This window comes from Gymnoscopelus microlampas (assembly GCF_963454915.1).
Source record: "Gymnoscopelus microlampas genome assembly, chromosome: 5".
NCBI classification, from domain to species: domain Eukaryota; kingdom Metazoa; phylum Chordata; class Actinopteri; order Myctophiformes; family Myctophidae; genus Gymnoscopelus; species Gymnoscopelus microlampas.
The window spans coordinates 7,505,620-7,525,739 of NC_139942.1; positions in this window are offsets into that span (position 1 = coordinate 7,505,620).

Genomic DNA, 20,120 nt, shown 5'->3' on the forward strand with positions numbered 1-20,120 from the left:
TATCACTAATGCTCATTATGAGACGGCACAATTTCCGTCTACTCACCGCGTGTCTCATTGGTGGGCTGTGGACAGTTTAGAAGCCTACCAACCAATGACAGCTAAAAACAGAGGCTACACCTAATTTGATTTTTTTTTTCATCACTGGAACCCTAATTTACATAGCAAAATTCTCCATGATAATTGAATTCTGACTGAGAGTTACAGACCCCTAAGAGTCCATGTGGTTCTTAAATATCAATCATTTAGCTGGGGACCCCAACCCCCTCAAGGACTAAAGGGGTGGAGTTTCCAGTTGTATCAATCATTTAGCTGGGGACCCCCTGGAACCATAGACATATAAAGGTAGACGCCTCCTCTGGCTCTAAAGTGTGTGTATGGTGGACGCACTTCCACTTCTGGGGGGCAGCTGGAAATTTCCGCGTATGTCACAGAAGGGGGCGTTCAGTAGGCCAATGAGAAGGTGGGGGCGGGACAACTAGATTCTGACAAGTCCTGGAAAAGACGCGCTGTGATTGGCCAGTAGTCAACGCGCTGTGATTGTCCAGTGCCCGTGCCCCCCGGAAATATGGCAGCCACCATACCAAGCACGTAGCTCCAATGAACTGCAGAGGCCAATGAGGTATCTAGGTTTCTATATCTGTGCCTGGAACACCCTCAAGGACTAAAGGGGTGGAGTTTCCAGTTGTGGCATGTTGATCAGTGTTGCCAGGTCTTCTTATTATAAGTGACTTTTATATCGGTAGTGACGGGCTTTGTCCCTTTTTTATGAATTATTATAATATAATTCAAAAATGTCTCCCTTTTTTTGTTTTAATCTTGATGATTATGGGATACAGCTCATGGAAATCAAAAATCCATATCTCAAAACATTAGAATATTACATGAGACTACAAAAAGATTTATAATACAGAAATGTCGACCATCTGAAAAGAGGCGTGGCATGGAGGTGATCAGCCTGTGGTACTGCTGAGGTGTTATGGAAGCCCAGGTTTGCTTGCAGCCGTAAGCTCATTTGTATTGTTGGTCTATGTCTCACACCTTCCTCTTGACAATACAACAGGTCAGGTCAGGGTTCAGGTCAGGCCAGTTGGCTGGTCACTCAGTTAAGCGCAGTAATACCATGGTCAGTACACCAATTACTAGCAGTTCTGGCACTGTGGGCAGGTCCTGCTGGAAAAGGATGTCCAATCCAATCCACTTTATTTATAAAATAAAGAAAGTCAGCATCTCCATAAAGCTTTTCAATACACGGAAGCACAAAGTGCTCCAAAATATCCTGATAGATGGCAGTGTAGCCATACCCGTTTTTTTTTTTAGCGGTGTAGCCGCTCCTATAAGTGGAGACTGTCGTGAAAAGACCGCCGTGAAAATGTGTCTTTCGCTGTACTGTGATTGGCTGACTCTATTCACACCCTTTGCTCAGTACTGTGATTGGCTAGCGAGACGCATGATGAAATGAATAACCTATAAATAATACCACGCACTTCAAAAAAATTACTTTTTTTTTTAAGTGAGCTTCCATCACTGTGATGACCACTGTTGTTGCTAAATATCACCGCTCACTTCTCACTTCACACTTAGCCATTGACCATTACCATGTGCACGGAACACCGAAGCCCGTTTTTTGCTTTCCCCAAATGTCAGCTCTTTATTAGCGTTTTTGTGTTCGCTGGCTCCCGGGTTGCCAAATCATGTGCGTGAAACAAGTGCCGGTGTTGCCACAGCCATGAAACAAGCGTGGGTGCTCTTATCCCCCCACGGCTACAGTATGGTCTAGTTTTAACTTTTCTAATAAAAGGGTTATTCTGTTATTTGGTAAAAGAAAAAAGTCAACTCTGTGGAATGAATCTCTCTCTCTCTATTACTTATTTGAAATAAGAAGTTGTTTTTTGATTTGATTTGATCTTCATTTATCTTGAACAATTTAAAAGTACAGAACATACATCATCATAACAATTTCAAAACATTTGTTCAAGAAGGGACAGAAAGAAGCAAATGCTTATCTAGTCCGGCCCCCTTCTTACCATGACAAATAACCTATTGTAAAACAATATGATTTAATACAAATTGATATACCATAAAATGAGTACACAATTTACATATAATATATAAATCGATCCTACTAAAAGTAATAAAAGATCATATAAAGTAAAGAAAATAGGTCAGGGGATCTTAGTATAATCTTACATTTCAGTCCAATTCACTTTTTAAAAAAATATTTTACTGATTTTCCTTTCAGACCCCAAATTAGATATTGCTCAATTTTTCAAATATTCACTTCCAATTTGAAGCTCAGATTATACTAAAATCCCATAAGCCTGTGAAGGAATCTTAGTATAATCTGAGATTCAATTCGAATTCACTTCTCAAGTCTATTTTACTGATTTTCGTTTCAGAACCTAGATAAAACTTTGCTTCATTTTTTAAATTTTCTATCCCACCAAAAAATCAGGAAAATGCTCCATTTTTCTGATATTCTGCTTAGTATTTTGTCTTGTTTTGATTTGGGACTGACACTGAGAAAAGCTCAAAATAGGGTTTTTTTCAAATCTTTCATCCCAGAATAAAAATCAAAGAATGTCTTCATTTTTCCAATTTTCTAGCCTACCCAAAAATCAGGAAAATGCTCAATTTTTCTGATATTCTGCTTAGTATTTTGGCTTCTTTTGATTTGGGACTGACACTGAAAAAATCTCTTAAAAACGGCTTTTGCCATTTTTTCATCCCAGAACAAAAATCAAAGAATGGCTTCAATTTTCCAAATTTCTAGCCTACCCAAAAATCAGGAAAATGCTCCATTTTTCTGATATTCTGATTAGTCTTTTGGCATCTTTTGATTTGGGACTGACACTGAAAAAAGCTCTTAAAAACGGGTTTTGACATTTTTTTATCCCAGAGCAAAAATCAAAGAATGGCTTCATTTTTCCAAATTTGTCGCCTACCCAAAAATCAGGAAAATGCTCCATTTTTCTAATATTCTGATTAGTATTTTGGCGTATTTTGATTTGGGACTGACAAAGGAAAACATGTTTTTTTGTCTTTGTTTTTCAAAATGTCAGTCATCTTTAAATCTACATTTTTCATCAAAACAAAGAAGTCACGTGACTATGTGTTAAATCACATGGTCTTTGTCCTTCAAAGTAAAAGTTGTAGTCTAACATGTAAGCAATAGGATCTACAGACAGTCATTAACACCACATGTAATGACTGTACGATGTTGTTTTTAATGCCTTTTCTTTTTGTTTTTTTTAGATCAAAGCTACGGCTCACAAAAGTATGTTGCAAGACTATCAAACCTTTGTGGGACATAAAACCGTAAACCCCTTAGAATTATATACTTGTGGTGAGGAAGCTCCACCAGCAGGGGTCATTCATTTTCCCCTTGTGCCTCCCAACTTCACAGCACCTTCATAGTTTTACTGAGGTGCTGTCAACCAAACAATCTTTTTGTTCTTCTATACTAATATTTTTCTTTCACATCAGGATTGACGAGTTCACCCATTTTCAACCTGTCTTCATCTTATACTATATAATTGACAAAAGCTCCGAAAGTTCGTGCGGGGTAAGCAAGCACAGGATCACTCCATTTGCCCCGAGATTTGCCACAGACTGTTGATCAGAGCTATGGCTATGTTTTAGGCAACTTACCCTACCTCGATCTATGATTGGACTCTCGGTTTGATTGATTATCTGATTTGCCTATCAGACCCTCAGCCTGATCTGGCAGGTTGCCATAGCAACCAGATACAGGAAGTCTGACCTCTTTATAACATGACCGAGGTTGGGAGGTTGGGAGGATGTGACTAGAGGCTATGGCCGCAAAGCAAATCGGGGAGGGAGGAGAGGGGAGGAGAGGAGCCGGGAGGAGAGGGGAGGCCAGAGAAGCCGGACTTCGCATGACGTGTGTGCAGACCTGGCCTATATATTAGGCCTATGATGATTGTATCAGACTGTTAGCCACACCATTGAAGGATGAGGAGGAAATTGACTATTTAGAAGGGATGACAGAGGAAATGTTTGGAGAGTTTGAAGCGGCCCTGACATCTGATGAGTTTTGGACCTCGGATCTAGGGGGTCATAGGCCATATAGGCCAGGTCTGACGTGTGTGCAGACATGGCTAGAGGTTAGGGCCGCAAAGCAAAGCAAAGCGGGGAGCCGAGGGAAGACGGACTTCGCATGACGTGTGTGCAGAGCTATAATTAGCCGTCATGGTTCATAAATATCTCTTACAGAGCATCTTACAGAGCCACGTCACATGTCATTATTGTCTCCGCCAGGAGACATTGTTTTCAATTTCCACATGTCAAGCTAACATTGGTCAAGCCTCACGTGACACGTGACAATACGGTGAAATAGTGTGATCTGATTGGCTAGTGACGTATAGCGGCCTATAAATACATGTGTCACTTTGAAAGAGTCTTAGCCTCTTTCAAAGTGAGGTAAGACAGGAATAATCACGAAATGGCGGATACTGTAACAATTGGATAGGACACTTACACAGACAGGACAGATAGGACACTTATACAGACAGGACGGATAAGACACTTATACAGACAGGACACTTACACAGACAGGACGGATAGAACACTTACATAGACAGGATGGATAGGACACTTATACAGACAGGACGGATAGGACACTTATACAGACAGGACACTTATACAGACAGGACGGATAGGACAGTTATACAGACGGATAGGACACTTGTGTCATGTTACTTTGACACAGTAACATGTTCTATTTTTTTGAAAGAATTAGAACATAAGAATTAGAACATTCCCAACATTCCCAACACAAGTCTGCTGGCGGAGACTTGTGCTCCGAGGAGCACTTTTTCTAGTTATTATTATTATTATTTTGTTTCGTAATGATGTGTTTTTGGGGCGGTGTAACCGCCCCCTATAAGTGAGGTTTGGACACTGACCAATCCTGCACCGTGATTGGCCAATAGTCTACAACGCAGTCTACAACCCTAACCCTTCCACAGTCAATGCAAATCAATACTTTTGCAAAGTTAGCCAATCACATTACATCTTGTGTCATCACCACTAGCTGTAATGTGTTTGGCTGACTTTGCAAACTCGGGACTGTGATTGGATAGCGAAACACATGACGCATGTGCAGCCCTATGAATAGTAGTATGGACTTAAAAAAAACACTTTTATGTTTTTTTTTAAGTGAATCACTTCCATCACTGTGATGACCACTGTGACCACACCGCCCACTTCACACTGGGTGTGATTTTTTATTTGTTAAACTAGATGTGAGGGCCGCACATCTAAGTTATTTAAACAACAGACAAATTGTGCAATGAAATAATTTGTCGTGTGTCGGTGAAATTAAGAGCAGACAAGACAAGTTCAAATTAAATGTATTTATTAATCAAGCATTAAGTTAAAAGTTAGAGAAATGTACTTAACAGAGATCTCTGGGCTCACACTAGCTTTCCTTATCATCAACAAATTGCATCGAGGTCACCTCACAAAGTCTGAGCCCTCCTATCTGTCACTAGAGCCCCTATATACTGAAATGTGTGATGGTCTTCAGGTTGGTAGAGACACCTCCTTCGTCTGCCCTTCGCCACCTGACTCAGCATTTCTCTTCAAACAATGTGGGGGGGGGGGGGGGCATTTCTCTCCAACCTGCATCTTTCTAAGATTAGGGAAGGACATAATGAACAGAAACCACAAATGCAAACACATTTACAGACAGATGACCTCTCATCACTCCAACTGCCGGCCCATCTGACAGTTTTTATTTTTTCATTAGGACAGCAATTAAACAATAGTCATTCAAGCAATCGCATATCTTATTATAATACAAACTAGTAATAACTAAAGCTTTAAAAGGATATCGTTTGGGTATGGGTATCTCCATTTGGGAAGGCTGTGATCGAATAGGTCACTAAAGTCGGGACTGATGTCAGGATGTCATTTGTATATGTGAGGGAACTTAATTTAACAGACTAAACATCTTTTTTATTTTAAAAGAAAAACCTCTCTGTCACACTTATGCCAGTGTGCCAGCGGTGATCACCCTGGCCTCCCCTGTGCCAATGTTGGCAACCGTGCCTAAGGTTGCCTAACCCTGTGTTCAGCTAACCTCACAAAAATGTGCGTTTCATCAGAGAAAAATAAATTCTCCACAGCAGGATTCGAATCCGGAGGGCTAAATAGAAAGTGCTAGGTGTTTGAAATGTTGAATAAACATTCGATTTCCAACCATAACTGACACTCTGTTGTATCTTCTTAAATGTTCTGAGCTGTAGAAAATGTGACCTGAAGAGACTTAATGTGAAGTTTTCCCTGTTCACTTAGGGCAAAGTATGGTCTGGTCTAGTCAAGTCTGTAATCATCCAGGGGGAGTGGAGGGAACGGTGGAGCATCTTTGTGATGCAGTACTGTATGTGCAGTGCTTTCACTGGGGGCTTTTGGTAGGACAGAACACTTCCAGCCTGGACAGGTCCAAAGCGGGAGTCAACCAAGGGTTTATGCAGACATTCCCATGGTGCAGACTAATGGCCTGGACAGGGGGGTCAAAGTTCTTGTATGCCTCTTCAACCTCGAGCACCGAAAGGTCATGGAGAGGTCCAGCAAGAGCCTTGTACTGCAGAGTGTCATTCTGTAACACAGATGAGTGACACTAGTTGGTATACTCCACATGTTTTATACTTAATAACTCAACATGTAATAACATTGGGACATTATAATTTCAATATCACAATAATAATATTTGTTAGTGTTTATCATTTTAGAGTACAGTAGTACTAAAACAGTAGTACATATTTACATACCTAATTCATCCTTCTAAAGTTCTTGTCTTCGATGACTTGGTGATGGTCATTTGCCCGACTGGACCAGGTTTCAGCCCCTATGACTCTCAGGTCATGGACCTGGTGAGATGAAGGAGGAGCCCGGCCAGGAGGCCACCCACAGAGCCTAGTCCCTCCACGTGCCAGAGCCTCCCCGTGTTCAGGCAGAGTAGTTCCGGAGAAGCGGACTGAGTGGCCCTGTCTTTACCTATAGGACTGACCGTGGGTAGCTACCTGGGATGTAAGTTGGGGCTTGATCAACCCCGGCTGGGTCACCTGGGCGAGGGTGTATGTTGCGAGACCCAAAACACCCTATGACCCCAGGCTACAACACTGATGATACATCCCAGGTGCATCCATGTGATGTATTCTTAATTGTATGCACTTAATTTAGGAGAGAATATCTCAACTGTTCTTGGCTAATATGACCCCTGGGAACAACTTAGGAACTGTGACTAATTCTCTATCCGGGATGAAATACCCGAAAATGACCTCGCCCTCTTTTTAAATGACCATAACCGGTGCACTATACGTTTGAACCACATTTTGAGCTATGAATGCAAACTTGGTGTCTAAATCCTGTTTTTTGACAATTAGAAACATGTTTGAATGCTTATTTTTATGATTTAATCTATCTAGAGGACACTAATTTGATTATCACAAATATGGCTACTATGTTATGAAACAACCAATGTATCTTACGATGTAATTTTATTGAAACAAGAATGATTTAACAGTAGAACTAATTCCTATGATGATAGGCCTACAGCTACAGCTAATACAGTATGTTCAACAATGCTCAGCATAAAGTGTAATACTATATAGTATACTATTCTATACACCATTGACTAGTATGATATCATACAGTACTAGTCACTAGCCACTGTCAGGATTCATCTACTCTGCTGTGGAAACCACGGCTCTTGCCGGCGTACAATATATGATGATGATAATATACAGTACTCCAATCTTTGGAAAATCCATCTTTTCAGGCTCCAAAGTAAGGGTGACCAGAGTTTCTTTGAGATACCTGCACTCCTTTTCCCATAGTCAGGGGAGGCTGATGTTGGTCAAATAGTACCAGGTCCCTTGAGAACCTTCCTCCCACCCAAGCTGCACTGATTGAGCATATCAGAACCTGGGAACCTTACTGGACCCATCTTGCAGATGCCAGTAAATCTTGCGCCATCCTCCTCCACTGTGGCTGCAAAAGTCATGTAGTGGACACAGCAAATGCTGCAAAACTGGAGTCTGCTGCATCTCTATATGTAGATGTTGTGTGATTAGGACATTAAAAACAGTCATCACCCGAGGATTCAAAAGGATCAAAAACATGCAACTGTGTGTGCGTGCGTGCGTGCGTGCGTGCGTGCGTGCGTGTGTGTGTGATAAAGTATGTACAGTATCAGTTATCGCAGAACGGTTCTGTTGTTGTAGTAACACCAAGACACATTCCTAGCAACGATTTGTTGTTTAGCAATTCACTTTTCTGATTATAATTTGAACATATTGTTCAAGTTTCATACACCTTCTTTGACTATTATGATAGTATTCACTTTATGCTGAGCATTGATGTGCATACTGTACTGGTTGTTTCTGTACCCTTTGGATTCTATAGTCATATTATGTTGTTTTGATAACAACATGGATTCAATCATAAATATGAGCATTCCGATGTGTTTCTAAAGCTCAAAAAGTATAAAGTAGACACGAAGTTTGCCAAAAATGTCACTAAGGAAGTGAAACACATTTGCAAAACTAATATTTCTTTGAAATATGCAAAATAGAGGTCCATCCACACCCAGTCATAAAGATAAGCATTCCAACATGTTTCTAATTGTCAAAAGAAACATGATTTAGACACCAAGTTTTCTCATTTATAGCTCATCTGGTTACAAAGCTTTAGTCAAAACCTTTTTCAGGTGGTGGCCATTTTCGATTTGGCCACAATGACGACCCAGAGCATTGCTGGCTCAGGTACCCTTGCTCAATCATTGGAGCATGCCCTGGGTAACATCAATTTAGGTGCTTCTAGACTGATTCACACAAAATTATTCCTATAGCCCTGGACTGTAATATGTTGGCAGTTTCTTTTGCATTTTTTAGCTGCTCTGTCATAAAATATCAACTTAGAAATATTACACTTTACTATGTTTCCCTAAACATAAGTATTTTGAACATTTTGAGCTTCTCAGTAAATCTGTAGCTCCAACAGTTTAGCGGATAGAGCCATGTTGGAAGTGTGACGGTGGCCAGGTTGTCACATGTAACTTGCCACTTCTTTTTAGAATGCTGACACTCTTTACTTTGTCTCAATAATAAATAAATAACAATACACATTAAACTCACAACAATAAAATATCAGTTGCACGGTAAAGTGCGGGGTGCGTAATTACTGTGAGAATAATACTGTTTGTTAGGTACTGCAAGACTACGCCACCTTTTTATTTAAGAGGTAGGGTCCTCTGTAACACTCTTTCTTAGGCTATTCACAGGTTCGAGTTTACCCAGGTAAGTACAATACTTTTAAATGAGAACAACACTTCAACACATATCCCTTGGAGAAAGCTGGACGGAAACAGGTTTGTATAAAAAGGTAATCTATTTTATTAAGCTAATACAGTGGCGTCTATAAGCCATAAAATATTGAAAAGCATAAACAAAATATAACACTAATTCTAAAACCTCAACCTCCTAATGCGCCCACTAACTAACTAAAATACAGGAATACAGACAATCACCAAACACTAAAAACAGACAGGGCTTGTGCAAACTATAGCAAATAAATAATGAATTTAGCGTTAAAGTGCCAACTATTACTGAAGCAGTAAAGTGCCAAGTGCCAATTCAATTGCTATATGTCATATACTCATCACGGTTCAATGCAAAAGGTGGGAATGTCCTTATATGGGGTTTAACTGGAGCGGGGGTTTAGGCCAGGAATCACTGTCTCTTCTTGTCTTCGTGCGTATTGCCTGCAATCATAGAAACTAGAACCAGTTCATCTGTTCAGGTATATTTCACATATGAGGTTTAGGACCGTGGGTTTATAAAGGTAACGTTGCATAGAAGGACACTTACTCGCCCGCCAGACTGTACGTCTGGCTTTGAGGGTGTGAAGCGCGCAACGTTATCGCCACTGGACCTCTCCTCCGTTCCTTGGTTCGTCTGTCTGTCCTCCCCGTCTCTGCTGCTACTGCGCCGTCTGCTCACCGTCCGCTGCTGGTGGCTTGGTACGTGCCGCGATCACTGTATTCCCCACCTCTGCTCCGTGGTATGTCTGCTCCTCCTGTGCACAACCGTCCCTTCTGGCTGTCACTTCCACACTGCCCTGTATGCCTGTCTCTCTGCTGTCCAAGTGGCTCGCGCTCACTTTTGAATAAGGTGGGCCACACCCTACTCCGCCCTCATTCGCTCTGCCACCAGCGTGACCTGGGGACATTGGCCGTCCGCTGTCACAAGGCCAATGTCACACAGCCTATAGGGGAGTCCAATGTCAAGTGGCTCGGGGACCGGGGGGAAATACATTGTCAACCATAAAACATGCAGTGCAGAAATATAGTTAAGAGAATGATGTTTTTAAGTGCGTAATACAGGTTTTTCATCATCAATAAAAAATGTTACAATTTGGTTTCACCCCCCTGCTTTGACCCTGTCACATCCCCCCCCACTTTTCCGTTGCCAGTCCCTGCAACTGTCCCTAATCATGTCCATACCTCTGGGGTGGCTGGCCTATATTTGCTCTTCCCGAGCGCCGTGGCTCATCTGGTGCTCTCGGGACGGAGAGAAACCCATAATACTGCGGCGTTGTTGCTTCTACCTGCTCGGGCTGCACTACAGCTGGGGGGTCCTCGTGGGGCGACCTGGGGGCTACACACACTTTCAACGCATTTCTATGTATGGTCTTTTCTCGCCCCCCCTTCTCGGGTCTGACTCGGTACACCAACCCCGTAGCTCCCACCTGTTCCATCACTGCGTAAGGCTCGGGGTCCCACCACGTACTCAATTTCCCCTGGCCATCTCTCCTCCTATTTCGAATCCACACTCTCTCTCCTGGTAATAGGGGTGTAATACCGGCCCTACGGTCATAAACCTGCTTTCTCCTCTTGGCCGTTTCTCCCATCCTCTCCCCCGCGGTCCTATAAGCTGTCGCCATTCTCTGTTGGTGGTCCTGTACCCAGCCACCCACTCCCATGCGCTCTTGCGCTGACTGCACTCCTAACTGGACATCTATAGGGCGCCTCAAATGTCGGCCAAACATTAAGTAGGCGGGGGCATAACCCGTAGCACTATGGATCGTGTTGTTATAAGCATGAACTAACTCGGGTAAGTGCTCATTCCATCTTCCTTGTTTATCAGTGTCTAGTGATCGCAACATGTTCAGTAATGTCTGATTAAATCGTTCCACTCCACCGTTCCCAGCCGGGTGGTACGGAGTGGTGCGACTTTTTGCAATACCATAAGTCTGACATAAATGGTGCATTAACTCGGACTCGAAGTTGGGGCCTCGATCTGAGTGGAACCGGGCCGGACAGCCGAACGGCTGGATAATATGCGTCCATAACGCACGGACAGTGGTGTGCGCAGTCTGGTCTCGGGTGGCAATAGCCCAACTATAACGGGTGAATAAGTCAGTAGCTACCAGAATGTTTTGCCACGCATCAGCAGGCCTACCTAATGTGAGGAAATCAATGGCTATTACTTCTAGTGGATATGAGACTTCAAAGGGTTGTAAGGGGGCCCGAGGCTCTGACCTGTTCCTCTGCAGGCTGCAGGCGACACAACCCTGTTGTAACTGACGCACCGCTCCCTCCATGCCTGGCCAATAGAACCGACGTCGCAGCTGGGCCAAGGTCCTCTCCAACCCAGCATGCGCCGCGGCCGTGTGGATTCCTCTCCATACCTCCTCTCTGCGTGAACCTGGACAAATGATCTGTGAGTATTGTTCTTTGGTATAAGGATCGGTCACCTTCCTATATAACACATGATTTCGTATAATCAGTTTGTTCCACTGGCGTAACAGTTGCCGCGCTCCCCGAGTCCAATTCCTCCTCTCCACCATATTAGGGGCTCTCCCCCGTTCCACGCACCTCTTCACCACCTGCACATCTGGATCCCGATCCTGCGTCTCTCTCCACTCATCCTCCCGGGCTGCTGGCGTCGATTGTACAGCCGCCACATCTACAGGCTGCACTGGGAACCGCGATAGGGCATCAGCGTTGGCGTTGTTTTTGCCCGGTCGATACTTGATGTCGAAAGTAAACGACGCAAGTTGAGCAGCCCACCGTTGTTCCACAGCTCCCAATCTAGCCGTTTGGAGATGCGCAACAGGGTTATTGTCCGTGAATATTGTGAATCGAGCGCCAGTGAGATAATCTTTAAACTTCTCGGTCACGGCCCATTTAAGGGCCAAAAGCTCCAATTTGAACGAGCTATAATTTGCGTCATTCTGCTCGGTCGGGTGGAGACTGCGGCTTGCATAAGCTATTACACGTTCGTGACCGTCTTGGACCTGGGCTAGAACCGCTCCCAACCCACGGCCACTCGCATCAGTGTAAACCACAAAAGGCTGTGTATAATCCGCATACGCTAACACCGGGGCTTGTGTGAGGGCACTCTTTAACGCATCAAACGCCCGCTGGCACTCCGAAGTCCACTCGACTTTACACTGGTGGGATTTTACGTCATTTGGGATCCCGATCAATAAGTTGTTTAAGGGTCGTGCTATAGCAGCAAAAGAGGACACGAAACGCCTATAGTAACCCGCTAGACCTAGAAACGCGCGGACCTCGCGGACCGTTGAGGGTGGTGTCCAGTCCCGCACTGCCACCACTTTCTCCGGATCGGGCCGCACTCCCTCTTTGTCCACGACATGGCCCAGAAATTGCACTTCCCTCCGCAGAAGTTTGCATTTGTCTAACCGCAGCTTCAGTCCATGTCTCCACAGGCGTTGGAAGACGAGCTCGAGGTGCTGTAGATGAGAGGAGAAGTCAGGTGAATATACTATAATGTCATCAAGATATACCAGCAAGGATTCTGTCACCTGACCACTCAGACACTGCTGCATCAGCCTCTGGAACGTCGCGGGCGCATTACAAAGCCCGAACGGCATGCGTTGAAACTCGAACAGGCCCAGCGGGGTCGTAAAGGCGGTCTTCTCCCGGTCCCGGGGATCCATTCCTACTTGCCAATACCCGCTGGCCAGGTCTAACGTGGAGAACCATTGCGCCTTCGTCAGGCTGGTGAGCGTCTCTTCTATCCTGGGTAGGGGGAAGGCGTCCTTGTGCGTCACGGCGTTAAGTTTCCTGTAGTCGACGCAGAACCTCCAGCTGCCATCTTTCTTCTTGACCAGTACGATAGGTGCCGCCCACGGACTGCAACTCTCCTTGATGACTCCCTTCTCCAGCATCTCATTCAGGAGGGTCTTCATCTCCCGGTACATGGAGGGCGGCAACGGCCGGTGTCGCTCTCGTATGGGTGCCGCGTCTCCGGTCGGTATCTGGTGTTGCACGACGTCCGTCCGTCCGAAATCCTCGTCATGGATGGCGAACACCTTCTTCCACCGACACAACATCTCGTGTAACTCTCTCTTCTGCGCCTCCGGCAGGTCATCACGCTCCGTCAACACTTCCATCTCTTCGGGCAGGGTCTTCAGTGGTCCATCATCTTCCACACTGATTACGGCCACTTCCACCTCTCCGTCGGTCCCCAGGGACAGGCTCAGGTCCCTGCCGCCTCGGACATCCGCTTCTTCCACCGGGTACAGCCTCCCCAGCTTCTGGTGGCGGTCCAGGACCAGACTATATGCGTGTGGGTTGCACACTCGTATGGGAACACGTCCGTGGCGCACCGTGACGAGGGCACGGGCCACTCCCAAATCTTTTCCATCCGGCAAGGCTTCCATCAAGGCCTCGTAGTCCGCTCCATTTGGTCCTCTCCAAGCGCGGCCCCAGATCATCACTTCACTCTGCGCGGGGATTCGAATCTTCCGCCGGCCGACCGGCCACACATAACCGATGGACCCATCTTCGTTCGTCACTGCCTCCACCCTCCTACAGGTGGCGAATGCGTCCTTCCACAGCGTCCTTCCCTGCTGACATGGAAACACAGGCCTCCCAGGCCATTTAAAGAGGGCATGCCATACAGCGTTCACGACATTCATCCCAATAATCAGCGGTTGAGTACAATGTTCATCTTTCACGATTACAACTCCTCTCCCTGGGATCTTCATTCCCTCCAGCTCTAGGTCCAATATGGCATAGCCAGTGTACGGTAAGTCAAGACCATTAGCGGCGCGTAATTTAAAAACAAGGGGCCCATTTCCCAACGTTAGGTGTGAGAATTTTTCCTCAAATAAGCTTTGCTGCATTAATGTGACTTGTGACCCAGTATCCAGTAACCCCCTTAAGTGGACTCCTCCCATAGTGATCCCAATAGTCGGACAGTCCCCAATAAACACTTCATTAGCCCTTGATCTGGCGAGTGCGCGCTGCACCCCTGTCTCCCGGACCTCGGCGACAGGGCGTACTAGTTTAAATGATTGGGGTCAGATTTACAAAAGCGAGCAATGTGCCCAGACTGCCTACAGCTCCTACAGATCGGCCTACCTCCCTCATCCCACTCGTTGCGTTGGTACGGCTCCCGGCGTCGTTCAGATGGAGGCGAACCGCGAGGTCGTGTATCGGTGGTGTTGGGTCGAAGGAGCGGTCTGATCTCTTTCATGAGCTCCTGCGTAAACCCCTGCATTTGCGATTTGACGTCTTCCATAATCTCCTGTTTCAGTTTCTCTCTCCATTCAGATTCCTGTGAGGGTGTTGGGATAGAGACAGGTTTAACAGCATGGCACAAGATTTCGGCAGTCCCTTCTCTTCTATGTTCAGTGTCTAGTAGGAAGGCCTCATTTTTTAGGGCGGCGAAGTCTTCTGTGGGGTTTCGACGGGCATATATTCTTAAGGCTTGACCCAGAGGGCCTTCAGACAGTCCTACAAGTAACTGCTCTCGCAGAATGGCATCGGAGGGAGCGGTGTCTGGGTCGAGCCGCCGCAGCCCGCAGAACAACTCTCTAAGCCTCAAAATATAAGCCTGCACACTTTCGCCTGCGCGTTGCGCACAGCCATAGAACAAGGCACGAGCTTGGGAAGCAGAAACAGATGTTTTATACAACGTGTCTAAACATTTAAAGACTTTGGCCACTGTATTGCGATCTTCCTTGTCAATTACACTAATTTGTCGCTTAGCTTCCTCAGTAAGGGTCTGTACTACAAAAGCAACTTTTTTCTCCTCTGTTAAATCCTGAGTGCCCAATAATCCTTTAATCTGTTCTCTCCATTCCCTGTATTTCTCCTCACCTTCTATGCCCGAAAACTTAGGTAGCCACGGTGCCCCTGGATACACTGGCATCATCATCATTACTTTCTTGATTCAACCAAACAAAACAAAACAAAAAGCAGCAAAACAGCAAAATTTCAATACAGTTTCTCTTAGGGATTTTGTGTTGTTCTCTACCCAGTCCTGCCGCGCTACGCCAAATATGTGACGGTGGCCAGGTTGTCACATGTAACTTGCCACTTCTTTTTAGAATGCTGACACTCTTTACTTTGTCTCAATAATAAATAAATAACAATACACATTAAACTCACAACAATAAAATATCAGTTGCACGGTAAAGTGCGGGGTGCGTAATTACTGTGAGAATAATACTGTTTGTTAGGTACTGCAAGACTACGCCACCTTTTTATTTAAGAGGTAGGGTCCTCTGTAACACTCTTTCTTAGGCTATTCACAGGTTCGAGTTTACCCAGGTAAGTACAATACTTTTAAATGAGAACAACACTTCAACACATATCCCTTGGAGAAAGCTGGACGGAAACAGGTTTGTATAAAAAGGTAATCTATTTTATTAAGCTAATACAGTGGCGTCTATAAGCCATAAAATATTGAAAAGCATAAACAAAATATAACACTAATTCTAAAACCTCAACCTCCTAATGCGCCCACTAACTAACTAAAATACAGGAATACAGACAATCACCAAACACTAAAAACAGACAGGGCTTGTGCAAACTATAGCAAATAAATAATGAATTTAGCGTTAAAGTGCCAACTATTACTGAAGCAGTAAAGTGCCAAGTGCCAATTCAATTGCTATATGTCATATACTCATCACGGTTCAATGCAAAAGGTGGGAATGTCCTTATATGGGGTTTAACTGGAGCGGGGGTTTAGGCCAGGAATCACTGTCTCTTCTTGTCTTCGTGCGTATTGCCTGCAATCATAGAAACTAGAACCAGTTCATCTGTTCAGGTATATTTCACATATGAGGTTTAGGACCGTGGGTTTATAAAGGTAACGTTGCATAGAAGGACACTTACTCGCCCGCCAGACTGTACGTCTGGCTTTGAGGGTGTGAAGCGCGCAACGTTATCGCCACTGGACCTCTCCTCCGTTCCTTGGTTCGTCTGTCTGTCCTCCCCGTCTCTGCTGCTACTGCGCCGTCTGCTCACCGTCCGCTGCTGGTGGCTTGGTACGTGCCGCGATCACTGTATTCCCCACCTCTGCTCCGTGGTATGTCTGCTCCTCCTGTGCACAACCGTCCCTTCTGGCTGTCACTTCCACACTGCCCTGTATGCCTGTCTCTCTGCTGTCCAAGTGGCTCGCGCTCACTTTTGAATAAGGTGGGCCACACCCTACTCCGCCCTCATTCGCTCTGCCACCAGCGTGACCTGGGGACATTGGCCGTCCGCTGTCACAAGGCCAATGTCACACAGCCTATAGGGGAGTCCAATGTCAAGTGGCTCGGGGACCGGGGGGAAATACATTGTCAACCATAAAACATGCAGTGCAGAAATATAGTTAAGAGAATGATGTTTTTAAGTGCGTAATACAGGTTTTTCATCATCAATAAAAAATGTTACAATTTGGTTTCACCCCCCTGCTTTGACCCTGTCACAGAAGTAGTGCACCGGTTATGGTCATTTTAAAAAGGGCATGGTCATTTTCGGGTATTTCATCCCGGATAAAGAATTAGTCACAGTTCATAAGTTGTTCCCTGGGGTCATATTAGCCAAGAACAGTTGAGATATTCTCTCCTAAATTAAGTGCATACATATCTAAGCCAGGTCCTAGAAAGTGAATGACCCCTGCTGGTGGAGCTTCCACACCACAAGTATATAGTTGTAAGGAGTTTACTGTTTTATGTCCCAGAAAGGTTTTAGTAGTCTTGCAACATACTTTTGTGAGACGTAGCTTTGATCTAAAAAAAAAAGACAGAAAATGCATTAAAAAACACATCATACATTCATTACATGTGGTGTTAATGACTGTAATGACTGTAGATCCTATTGCTTGCATGTTAGACTACAACTTTTACTTTGAAGGACAAAGACCATGTGCTTTGACACATGGTCACATGGCTTCGTTGTTTTGATGAAAAAAGATGATTGACATTTTGAATAATAACCTTTTCAGGCTTTTAGAGTCCAGATGAATTAAGAAAAACAAAGACAAATAAAGAGCGTTTTCCTTTGTCAGTCCCAAATCAAAAAAATGCCAAAAGACTAATCAAAATATCAGAATAATTGAGCATTTTCCTGATTTTTTGGTGGGCTAGAAAATTGGAAAAATGAAGCCATTATTTGATTTTTTTCTGGGATGAAAAAAATGGAAAAAAAAAACATTTTCAGCTTTTCTCAGTGTCAGTCCCAAATCAAAATACGCCAAAATACTAAGCCGAATATCAGAAAAATTGAGCATTTTCCTGATTTGTTGGTAGGCTAGAAAATTTGAAAAATTAAGCCATTATTAGATTTTTGGTCTGCGATGAAAAAAATGGCAAAAAACTTTTTTAAGAGTTTTTTTCAGTGTCAGTCCCAAATCAAATCATGCCAAAATACTAATCAGAATATAAAAAATTAGAGCATTTTCCTGATTTTTTGGTGGGCTAGAAAATTGGAAAAATAAAGCCATTATTTGATTTTTGGTCTGGGATGAAAAAATACAAAAAACCTTTTTTAAGAGCTTTTTTACAGTGTCAGTTCCAAATCGAAAAAAGCAAAAATACTAATGAGAATATCAGAAAAATGGGCCATTTTCAAGATTTTAGGGTGGACAAGAAATGTAAAAAAATTAAGCAATGTTTTATTTAGGTTCTGAAACGAATATTAGTAAAATATACTTTTCAGACGCTTATTCCAATCGAAGAACAAATAATACATAAGATACCCTGACTCCAAAAAGCCCGGGGGATCTTAGTATAATCTGAGCTTCAAATTGGAAGTGAATATTAGAAAAATTGAGCAATATCTAATTTGGGGTCTGAAAGGAAAATCAGTAAAATAATTTTTTATAATGTGAATTGGACTGAAATGTGAGATTATACTAAGATCCCCTGACCAAAATAGTCAATTAAAAAAACAATTCATATAAAGCAAATAATCATAGTAACTTATTAAATCAGTAAATCAGTATAAAATTATCTGACCATAATGTAGTATAAATGACTGCTTATAGCATCGCTTGAACTGTTTAATATTTCTGCAGTTTTTGATACTTGTACCAAGATTATTCCAAAGATTAATACCTGATATTGAAATGCACATTTGTTTCAGTGTTGAATGAATAATTATCATCCGTTTAAAATTATGTTTGTTTCTTAAATCATATTTTCCATCACTCTCCTTAAAAAGCTTCTGGATGTTTCCAAGTAAACTCTTATTCCAGGCTTTAAACATGATTTGTGCCGTTTTAAATTTCACTAGATCTGGAAACTTTAGAATATAAGATTGTAAAAACAGATTATTAGTATGGTCAAGGCATCCTGCTCCATTAATTATCCTTATTCCTTACTGCTCGTTTTTGTAAAATACGAATCTTATTTAAAGTGCTTTTATAGGTATTTCCCCATACTTCTACACAGTACGACAAATAAGGGTCAACAAGTGCACAATACAGAGTGTGTAGTGATATCCTATCTAGAATGTGTTTGGCTTTATTGTTCTTGCCAGTTTGGAGCACACATATTTTGTATGGGATTTCCAGCTGAGCCTGTGGTCAATTTGGACACTCAGAAACTTGATCTCATACACTCTTTCAATCTTTACCTGGTCCATTTTTACATTTATTTCTATATTTATTTGACGATTTCCAAATATCATAAACTTTTACTCAAGTTTAGTGATAATTTATTACCGTCAAACCAGTGTTTCAATTTGAGTAGCTCACTCTTGACTTCTGTTATGAGTTGATTTAAATCATCTACTGAACAGAAAATATTGTGTCGTCCGCAAAAACAACTAACTTCAGAATGTCTGATACCTTAAAAATATAATTTATGTATAAAATGAACAATTTGGGTCCTAATACTAACCCCTGTGGGACACCGCAGGTAATGTTTAAGCTATGTGACTTAGAATTTGACTTAGAATTTCCAAAAATAAGAAGTTGCTGGAAAGAAGACCAGTACATTTACTCAGGTACTGTACTTAAGTACAAGTGAGGTAGGCTACTTTTACTTTACTTACAAATTTAGGTATTTAGCAGATGCCCTTTATCCGGAGTGACTTACAATAAGTAAGGTAAACGCATACATTAGATGCAGAGAGACAGTGCAGTGCCTCAGTAAACTAGAATCTTAGGTAAATCAATAATTGAATCCTGAAAATTAACAGTTTTGGACATAATGAGGTTTCCACCCGACAGACAATGTCATATCATTTATCTGCATTTATTATTAATAATTAGGTCATGTATTATGCATTTAATTGTCAATAAAAGCCTCACATTAATCAATATCAACCCCATCGTTCATAATGACTGATCCTTGCTGGTGCAAATCATTATGAACAGCAGATATGTTTCTATTTCATGCAAATAAAAAGGGCAGTAAAGTAGCTGAATAAATCCATTTCAAACACACAAGCTAATGGGACAATGACATTTTATTTAGCTCAGAACACATGTAAAACAGCAACACATTTAACATTTATAACTGTTCTTGTACAATGGTGGAATAATGCATTGTATCTGTACAGTAACTTAAAAATAGAAATACCACAATGTAGAAATACTCTGTTACAAGTTAAAGGGCTGTATTCAACATTATACTTGTGTAAAAGTACAAATGTATTGACATCCAAATATACTTAAGTAACAAAAGAAAAAAAAATCCCCCCCAAAGTTCAAAATGACTCTCTACGAGCTCACGTGTCGCAGTGTGATTTGTTGTGAGCATGTAGATTGGTTATTTTTGAATAAACTAATAATAAAATAAGGCTTAATTGGTTAATGTATGTTAAGCTCAATTCATCT